General features: G+C 51.8%; 1 pseudogene; it reads left to right on the forward strand.

Moving 5' to 3' along the window:
- Positions 1-1,792: 1,792 nt before the first annotated feature.
- LOC124030328 lies at positions 1,793-2,930 on the forward strand (annotated as a pseudogene).
- Positions 2,931-9,712: the final 6,782 nt, after the last annotated feature.

Consider the following 9,712-nt stretch of genomic DNA (forward strand, 5'->3'; position numbering starts at 1 on the left):
TCGGGACCTGTCCTGGTCCCTTTGTTCTTGTCCCCCTGGGAACATGTCCTCCCTGTCCCTGGGTCTCTCCCACACCCTTCTGTCTCTGTGTCCTCCCCCAAATCAGAGTCTGGTGGAGGGTCAGTAGAGAGCTCTTGGAGTCAGGTTCCTCACACAGCCGATCTGGACTCATGGTTTCCAGTGCAGCTTTTCTGATTAATAGACAGTGTAATGTTACTGACTGAATAACAGACCTGCAAAGGGAACAAAACATTGTTATTTCTAACTTCATCAAAAATCAATATAAATAAATATAATAAATTACGTTGCAGCCAAACAAAGTAAATGTTCATTATTTTTATTCTAAAATAATAAATGTCATGCTCTACACTCTAACAACAATGAGTAAATGCTACGCACATACCATTACAAGATACAGCTCTACATTATTATGTAACTTTTCAAATCCTAATTCACAATGAAATACCAAGCCTACCGTTTATTGTCCTGTTTGCCTGTGGGTTACAGATCAGGCACACCATTTTCATATCATCTGAGTAAAATTTATATGTATCAACTTTTCTGAATCACCTTCCGCCCCCACCGCTACGCGAAATAGTCCTTAGCTCTTTGGTAGACTGGAGGTGCAGTTCGGCGCTATTTCAGTTTGTGTCCCTTACATCTTTTACCAATATCATCACTGATACATGATATATAGCCTAGTTATTTTCCGCATTACGTAGAATCACGGTTTCATCTTTGACGGAATAACATCAAATGCGGTAGGATGTCACGAACTGTTTACGTCACCTTAGCAACCAGTGTTGCGACAACAACGTGATAACGTTACAATCGCCAATGTCACAAATTGTTTGTAACAATGTTGCGGCGAGTGAAAATTACATTGTGACATCATAATATATCATAATAAATGGATATTATTTATCACAATGGCCAATCCGGAACGAACTGAAACTTTGAAAGCGATTAAGATTAGAAGAATCAAGAATTTCTTATCCCTAAATAATTATGAACTCGATAAAGATTGTTTAAGCATCAGAATAGTCTACAAACAAAACAATGTTTTTACAATGTTTTTACAAAAATACAAACAACCCACACAATATTTTAGTCATTTAAGACTGTCATTATTTTCAGCAATTACTTTTTCAACCTGTTAGAAACTATTATAACAAAATCTTTAAATCATTCAATATTTTCTTCGTGCATGAATACCACCTAGGCTTTTCAAACCATTACCCCCCTCACGGACTCAATTACAGAACAATGAAGCCGTATTGATATCTGTTGGTCGACCAGACATCAGTCCCAACTGTCAATCAACTGGTCTAACTCAATAGAACAGCAGTTGATTGGTTTAAACCCTATTGTTTCAAATAAGCTACATGCCATACCGTTATTATCAGGTCGCAATATGATATTGCACATTGTATTGTATTCTATCCCATTATTTTATTTCATTTTGCTTTCTATTCTATAAAATATGATATGTTCTACTCTTACTGTAGTATAGTGTAATGTAGGCTGCGTTAGAAAGATGTGAACGTGATAAGCATACATTTTCTTCTCTACTTTCGAGAAAACCATTTCAAATGTCGCCCCAGTGTATATGTGTTGAGGGGCTGAGCCAAACTCGCTTCAAAGAAACGCCCTGCGCGCACAGAGAGCTCCTCTGCAGAAATACACTTTTATTCAGTCACGGAAAAGAGAACATGGACGGGATGCTACAACATGATCACTGATACACAACTTGTTTTTTTCTCATCAATGGATTTGTACTGATTTGAAAAGAATGGATAAAATATTGGTTAAAGATAGTTGTGATCTGTACGGCCGACCCGCCCGCAGGACACAATGGATAGCGAGTACCCTGGCTTACCACTACGGACTGGATCGGGGAGTAGAGAACGAAATTATAGTTCTGGCGACCGGACTGGACCAGTATCTGCAGGAGATCTTCCACCACATGGACTGTACAGGAGATGGGAAGATATCCATGGAGGACTTTAATATTCTGTGTGAGATCTTGGGGTTGAACAAAGACTCTGAGTCGGAGGAGTGTGTGGGGGTCCTGGATAATCTGCCCAGTGAGTTTACCTTCAGGCAGTTCCACGCTAAACTCTGCGGATACTTCAGCACCAAGGCTGGGTCCCAGTATGAGAACGGGAGGTTACTGGTCGGGAAAGACAGCGAGCATATAGAGACTCAGATCCGCCTGAGGATCCTCTGAGGCGGCGAAAGAAGATGCTATCTCTGGGGACCGGTGGGAGAGAGAGCCCGGGATCGTCACCGAACTCAGATAGACATTTGCCGGGCTGTCGGCAGCTGCGCGCCTTCTGCACCCGGGAGTGTTACGAGGAGATTGTGGCTCTGGAGGAAGCAGAGGAAAGGATAACTAAACTACAGGATGAGAATGCCAGTCTGAGGGAGCTGGTGGAGGATATGAGGGCGGCTCTACAGAGCAGTGATGCCCGCTCCCTGGCACTACAGGTAAGGGTATCCAGATGGGCATCAGTGGTATTGTTATTATTATGTGTTGATGGGAGGCTTTGAGTCTGTAACAAAACATAGCCCTGTAAAGGATCATGAAGTTTTAGAATAGAGACACTGACACTTTCAAATGAATATGATTATGGGAAAGTTGGCATTGGAAAAGCTGTGTTAGCAGGCTATTATATCCCCCCATCACTGAACTGGCCATAGCCTACTGTTGTCTGTCTGTTCCCTCCCAGGTAGGACTGTTGAAGAGCCACTCCAAACACGAATCAGAGAGCGGCTGCTTCATCGCTCATCACAAACTATCTGTCCGGACGACCCACAGCAGCAACAACTGCCATGGGAACACCAAGACCCACAACCTCAGCCACATCAAGACGACCCACAGCAGCAATCCAGCAGCCAGCGTGACCCCAGTCAGTACTCTAGCCTGAAGACCAGTAGCCAGTACACTATTGACCCGATCCACAGCTCTCGGAATGGGCAGGTGGAGGAGGCCATTCTGTTTAATAAAAAGCTGGAACAAGAGCTGAGGTCGTCGCGGAGGCAGTGTCGGAGTTAGAGGGGTGTAACAGGGCACTGCAGGTGGAGCAGGGGGGACATGAGGAGGAAGGTGGAGGATGCCCGTCAGGCGCTGGTCAGTGGAATGGGGAAGGTCAAAGAGCTGGAGGCTAAAGCCAGCAGAGTACCAGTCCTACAGAGACACATCAAGCAGCTGGAGCAGGAGATCCTCTACTACAGGTTAACATGACTGTACCTTCAGGAACAAAGCTTCAGTTCCTCTACATGTTATTCCTATACGATAGGTCCAGTTCTACCTAGGTGCATGAGTCTGGTGTAGTGGTGGTGGAGTGGCCCCTATAGGAGTCTGGTGTAGTGGTGGCGGGTGGCCCCTATAGGAGTCTGGTGTAGTGGTGGCAGGGTGCTCTCTATAGGAGTCTGGTGTAGTGGTGGTAGGGTGCTCTCTATAGGAGTCTGGTGTAGTGGTGGTGGGGTGCTCTCTATAGGAGTCTGGTGTAGTGGTGGTGGGGTGCTCTCTATAGGAGTCTGGTGTAGTGGTGGTGGAGTGCTCTCTATAGGAGTCTGGTGTAGTGGTGGCGGGGTGCTCTCTATAGGAGTCTGGTGTAGTGGTGGTGGGGTGGCCTCTATAGGAGTCTGGTGTAGTGGTGGTGGGGTGCTCTCTATAGGAGTCTGGTGTAGTGGTGGTAGGGTGCTCTCTATAGGAGTCTGGTGTAGTGGTGGTGGGGTGGCCTCTATAGGAGTCTGGGGTAGAGGTGGTGGGTGGGGTGGCCTCTATAGGAGTCTGGTGTAGTGGTGGTGGGGTGCTCTCTATAGGAGTCTGGTTTAGTGGTGGTGGGGTGCTCTCTATAGGAGTCTGGTGTAGTGGTGGTGGGGTGCTCTCTATAGGAGTCTGGTGTAGTGGTGGTAGGGTGCTCTCTATAGGAGTCTGGTGTAGTGGTGGTGGAGTGCTCTCTATAGGAGTCTGGTGTAGTGGTGGTGGGGTGCTCTCTATAGGAGTCTGGTGTAGTGAGTAGTGGTGGTAGGGTGCTCTCTATAGGAGTCTGGTGTAGTGGTGGTGGGGTGCTCTCTATAGGAGTCTAGTGTAGTGGTGGTGGGGTGCTCTCTATAGGAGTCTGGTGTAGTGGTGGCGGGGTGGCCTCTATAGGAGTCTGGTGTAGTGGTGGCGGGTTGGCCTCTATAGGAGTCTGGTGTAGTGGTGGTGGGGTGGCCTCTATAGGAGTCTGGTGTAGTGGTGGTGGGGTGGCTCTCTATAGGAGTCTGGTGTAGTGGTGGTGGGGTGGCCTCTATAGGAGTCTGGTGTAGTGAGGAGTGGTGGTGGTGGTGGGGTGGCCTCTATAGGAGTCTGGTGTAGTGGTGGTGGGGTGGCCTCTATAGGAGTCTGGTGTAGTGGTGGTGGGGTGGCCTCTATAGGAGTCTGTGTAGTGGTGGTGGGGTGGCCTCTATAGGAGTCTGGTGTAGTGGTGGTGGGAGTGCTCTATAGGAGTCTGGTGTAGTGGTGGCGGGGTGCTCTATAGGAGTCTGGTGTAGTGGTGGTGGGGGTGGCCTCTATAGGAGTCTGGTGTAGTGGTGGTGGGGTGCTCTCTATAGGAGTCTGGTGTAGTGGTGGTAGGGTGCTCTCTATAGGAGTCTGGTGTAGTGTAGTGGTGGGGTGCTCTCTACAGGAGTCTGGGGTAGAGGTGGTGGGTGGGGTGGCCTCTATAGGAGTCTGGTGTAGTGGTGGTGGGGTGCTCTCTATAGGAGTCTGGTGTAGTGGTGGTGGGGTGCTCTCTATAGGAGTCTGGTGTAGTGGTGGTGGAGTGCTCTCTATAGGAGTCTGGTGTAGTGGTGGTGGGGTGCTCTCTATAGGAGTCTGGTGTAGTGAGTAGTGGTGGTAGGGTGCTCTCTATAGGAGTCTGGTGTAGTGTTGGTGGGGTGCTCTCTATAGGAGTCTGGTGTAGTGGTGGTGGAGTGCTCTCTATAGGAGTCTGGTGTAGTGGTGGTGGAGTGCTCTCTATAGGAGTCTGGTGTAGTGGTGGTGGGGTGCTCTCTATAGGAGTCTGGTGTAGTGAGTAGTGGTGGTGGGGTGCTCTCTATAGGAGTCTGGTGTAGTGGTGGTGGAGTGCTCTCTATAGGAGTCTGGTGTAGTGGTGGTGGGGTGCTCTCTATAGGAGTCTGGTGTAGTGAGTAGTGGTGGTGGGGTGCTCTCTATAGGAGTCTGGTGTAGTGAGTAGTGGTGGTGGGGTGCTCTCTATAGGAGTCTGGTGTAGTGGTGGTAGGGTGCTCTCTATAGGAGTCTGGTGTAGTGGTGGTGGAGTGCTCTCTATAGGAGTCTGGTGTAGTGGTGGTGGGGTGCTCTCTATAGGAGTCTGGTGTAGTGAGTAGTGGTGGTAGGGTGCTCTCTATAGGAGTCTGGTGTAGTGAGTAGTGGTGGTGGGGTGCTCTCTATAGGAGTCTGGTGTAGTGGTGGTAGGGTGCTCTCTATAGGAGTCTGGTGTAGTGGTGGTGGGGTGCTCTCTATAGGAGTCTGGTGTAGTGAGTAGTGGTGGTGGGGTGCTCTCTATAGGAGTCTGGTGTAGTGAGTAGTGGTGGTAGGGTGCTCTCTATAGGAGTCTGTTGTAGTGAGTAGTGGTGGTGGGGTGCTCTCTATAGGAGTCTGGTGTAGTGGTGGTGGGGTGCTCTCTATAGGAGTCTGGTGTAGTGGTGGTGGGGTGCTCTCTATAGGAGTCTGGTGTAGTGGTGGTGGGGTGCTCTCTATAGGAGTCTGGTGTAGTGGTGGTGGGGTGCTCTCTATAGGAGTCTGGTGTAGTGGTGGCGGGGTGGCCTCTATAGGAGTCTGGTGTAGTGGTGGCGGGGTGGCCTCTATAGGAGTCTGGTGTAGTGGTGGCGGGGTGGCCTCTATAGGAGTCTGGTGTAGTGGTGGCGGGGTGGCCTCTATAGGAGTCTGGTGTAGTGGTGGCGGGTGGCCTCTATAGGAGTCTGGTGTAGTGGTGGTGGGGTGGCCTCTATAGGAGTCTGGTGTAGTGGTGGTGGGGTGGCCTCTATAGGAGTCTGGTGTAGTGAGTAGTGGTGGTGGTGGGGTGGCCTCTATAGGAGTCTGGTGTAGTGGTGGTGGGGTGGCCTCTATAGGAGTCTGGTGTAGTGGTGGTGGGGTGCTCTCTATAGGAGTCTGGTGTAGTGAGTAGTGGTGGTGGGGTGCTCTCTATAGGAGTCTGGTGTAGTGGTGGTGGAGTGCTCTATAGGAGTCTGGTGTAGTGGTGGTGGGGTGCCTCTATAGGAGTCTGGTGTAGAGTAGTGGTGGTGGGGTGCTCTCTATAGGAGTCTGGTGTAGTGAGTAGTGGTGGTGGGGTGCTCTCTATAGGAGTCTGGTGTAGTGGTGGTAGGGTGCTCTCTATAGGAGTCTGGTGTAGTGGTGGTGGAGTGCTCTCTATAGGAGTCTGGTGTAGTGGTGGTGGGGTGCTCTCTATAGGAGTCTGGTGTAGTGAGTAGTGGTGGTAGGGTGCTCTCTATAGGAGTCTGGTGTAGTGAGTAGTGGTGGTGGGGTGCTCTCTATAGGAGTCTGGTGTAGTGGTGGTAGGGTGCTCTCTATAGGAGTCTGGTGTAGTGGTGGTGGGGTGCTCTCTATAGGAGTCTGGTGTAGTGAGTAGTGGTGGTGGGGTGCTCTCTATAGGAGTCTGGTGTAGTGAGTAGTGGTGGTAGGGTGCTCTCTATAGGAGTCTGGTGTAGTGAGTAGTGGTGGTGGGGTGCTCTCTATAGGAGTCTGGTGTAGTGGTGGTGGGGTGCTCTATAGGAGTCTGGTAGTGGTGGTGGGGTGCTCTCTATAGGAGTCTGGTGTAGTGGTGGTGGGGTGCTCTCTATAGGAGTCTGGTGTAGTGGTGGTGGGGTGCTCTCTATAGGAGTCTGGTGTAGTGGTGGCGGGGTGGCCTCTATAGGAGTCTGGTGTAGTGGTGGCGGGGTGGCCTCTATAGGAGTCTGGTGTAGTGGTGGCGGGGTGGCCTCTATAGGAGTCTGGTGTAGTGGTGGCGGGGTGGCCTCTATAGGAGTCTGGTGTAGTGGTGGCGGAGTGGCCTCTATAGGAGTCTGGTGTAGTGGTGGTGGGGTGGCCTCTATAGGAGTCTGGTGTAGTGGTGGTGGGGTGGCCTCTATAGGAGTCTGGTGTAGTGAGTAGTGGTGGTGGTGGGGTGGCCTCTATAGGAGTCTGGTGTAGTGGTGGTGGGGTGGCCTCTATAGGAGTCTGGTGTAGTGGTGGTGGAGTGCTCTCTATAGGAGTCTGGTGTAGTGGTGGCGGGGTGCTCTCTATAGGAGTCTGGTGTAGTGGTGGTGGGGTGGCCTCTATAGGAGTCTGGTGTAGTGGTGGTCGGGTGCTCTCTATAGGAGTCTGGTGTAGTGGTGGTAGGGTGCTCTCTATAGGAGTCTGGTATAGTGGTGGTGGGGTGGCCTCTATAGGAGTCTGGGGTAGAGGTGGTGGGTGGGGTGGCCTCTATAGGAGTCTGGTGTAGTGGTGGTGGGGTGCTCTCTATAGGAGTCTGGTGTAGTGGTGGTGGGGTGCTCTCTATAGGAGTCTGGTGTAGTGGTGGTGGGGTGGCCTCTATAGGAGTCTGGTGTAGTGGTGGTGGGGTGCTCTCTATAGGAGTCTGGTGTAGTGGTGGTGGAGTGCTCTCTATAGGAGTCTGGTGTAGTGGTGGTGGGGTGCTCTCTATAGGAGTCTGGTGTAGTGAGTAGTGGTGGTGGGGTGCTCTCTATAGGAGTCTGGTGTAGTGGTGGTAGGGTGCTCTCTATAGGAGTCTGGTGTAGTGGTGGTGGAGTGCTCTCTATAGGAGTCTGGTGTAGTGGTGGTGGGGTGCTCTCTATAGGAGTCTGGTGTAGTGAGTAGTGGTGGTAGGGTGCTCTCTATAGGAGTCTGGTGTAGTGAGTAGTGGTGGTGGGGTGCTCTCTATAGGAGTCTGGTGTAGTGGTGGTAGGGTGCTCTCTATAGGAGTCTGGTGTAGTGGTGGTGGGGTGCTCTCTATAGGAGTCTGGTGTAGTGAGTAGTGGTGGTGGGGTGCTCTATAGGAGTCTGGTGTAGTGAGTAGTGGTGGTAGGGTGCTCTCTATAGGAGTCTGGTGTAGTGAGTAGTGGTGGTGGGGTGTGCTCTATAGGAGTCTGGTGTAGTGGTGGTGGGGTGCCTCTATAGGAGTCTGGTGTAGTGGTGGTGGGGTGCTCTCTATAGGAGTCTGGTGTAGTGGTGGTGGGGTGCTCTCTATAGGAGTCTGGTGTAGTGGTGGTGGGGTGCTCTCTATAGGAGTCTGGTGTAGTGGTGGCGGGGTGGCCTCTATAGGAGTCTGGTGTAGTGGTGGCGGGGTGGCCTCTATAGGAGTCTGGTGTAGTGGTGGCGGGGTGGCCTCTATAGGAGTCTGGTGTAGTGGTGGCGGGTGGCCTCTATAGGAGTCTGGTGTAGTGGTGGCGGAGTGGCCTCTATAGGAGTCTGGTGTAGTGGTGGTGGGGGTGGCCTCTATAGGAGTCTGGTGTAGTGGTGGTGGGGTGGCCTCTATAGGAGTCTGGTGTAGTGAGTAGTGGTGGTGGTGGGGTGGCCTCTATAGGAGTCTGGTGTAGTGGTGGTGGGGTGGCCTCTATAGGAGTCTGGTGTAGTGGTGGTGGAGTGCTCTCTATAGGAGTCTGGTGTAGTGGTGGCGGGGTGCTCTCTATAGGAGTCTGGTGTAGTGGTGGTGGGGTGGCTCTATAGGAGTCTGTGTAGTGGTGGTCGGGTGCTCTATAGGAGTCTGGTGTAGTGGTGGTAGGGTGCTCTCTATAGAGTCTGGTATAGTGGTGGTGGGGTGGCCTCTATAGGAGTCTGGGGGTAGAGAGGTGGGTAGGAGTGGGTATGTGGCCTCTATAGGAGTCTGGTGTAGTGGTGGTGGGGTGCTCTCTATAGGAGTCTGGTGTAGTGGTGGTGGGGTGCCTCTATAGAGTCTGGTGTAGTGGTGGTGGGGTGCTCTCTATAGGAGTCTGGTGTAGTGGTGGTGGGGTGGCTCTATAGGAGTCTGGTGTAGTGGTGGTGGGGTGCCTCAGGAGTCTGGTGTAGTGGTGGTGGGGTGGCCTCTATAGGAGTCTGTGTAGTGGTGGTGGGGTGCTCTCTATAGGAGTCTGGTGTAGTGGTGGTGGGGTGCTCTCTATAGGAGTCTGGTGTAGTGGTGGTGGAGTGCTCTATAGGAGTCTGGTGTAGTGGTGGTGGGGTGCTCTCTATAGGAGTCTGGTGTAGTGGTGGTGGGGTGCTCTCTATAGGAGTCTGGTATAGTGGTGGTGGGGTGCTCTCTATAGGAGTCTGGTGTAGAGTAGTGGTGGGGTGCTCTCTATAGAGGAGTGGTGGTGGAGTGCTCTCATAGAGTCTGGTGTAGTGGTGGTAGGGTGCTCTCTATAGGAGTCTGGTGTAGGTGGGGTGGGGTGCTCTCTATAGGAGTCTGGTGTAGTGAGTAGTGGTGGGGTGCTCTCTATAGGAGTCTGGTGTAGTGGTGGTGGGGTGGCCCCTATAGGAGTCTGGTGTAGTGGTGGTGGGGTGCTCTATAGGAGTCTGGTGTAGTGGTGGTGGGGTGCTCTATAGGAGTCTGTAGTTGTGGCGGGGTGGCCTCTATAGGAGTCTGGTGTAGTGGTGGTGGGCCCTATAGGAGTCTGGTGTAGTAGGAGTCTGGTGTAGTGGTGGTGGGGTGGCCTCCTAGGAGTCTGGTGTAGTGGTGGTGGGGTG

The sequence above is a fragment of the Oncorhynchus gorbuscha genome, unplaced genomic scaffold (genome assembly GCF_021184085.1).
Source record: "Oncorhynchus gorbuscha isolate QuinsamMale2020 ecotype Even-year unplaced genomic scaffold, OgorEven_v1.0 Un_scaffold_10640, whole genome shotgun sequence".
In the NCBI taxonomy this organism is placed as follows: domain Eukaryota; kingdom Metazoa; phylum Chordata; class Actinopteri; order Salmoniformes; family Salmonidae; genus Oncorhynchus; species Oncorhynchus gorbuscha.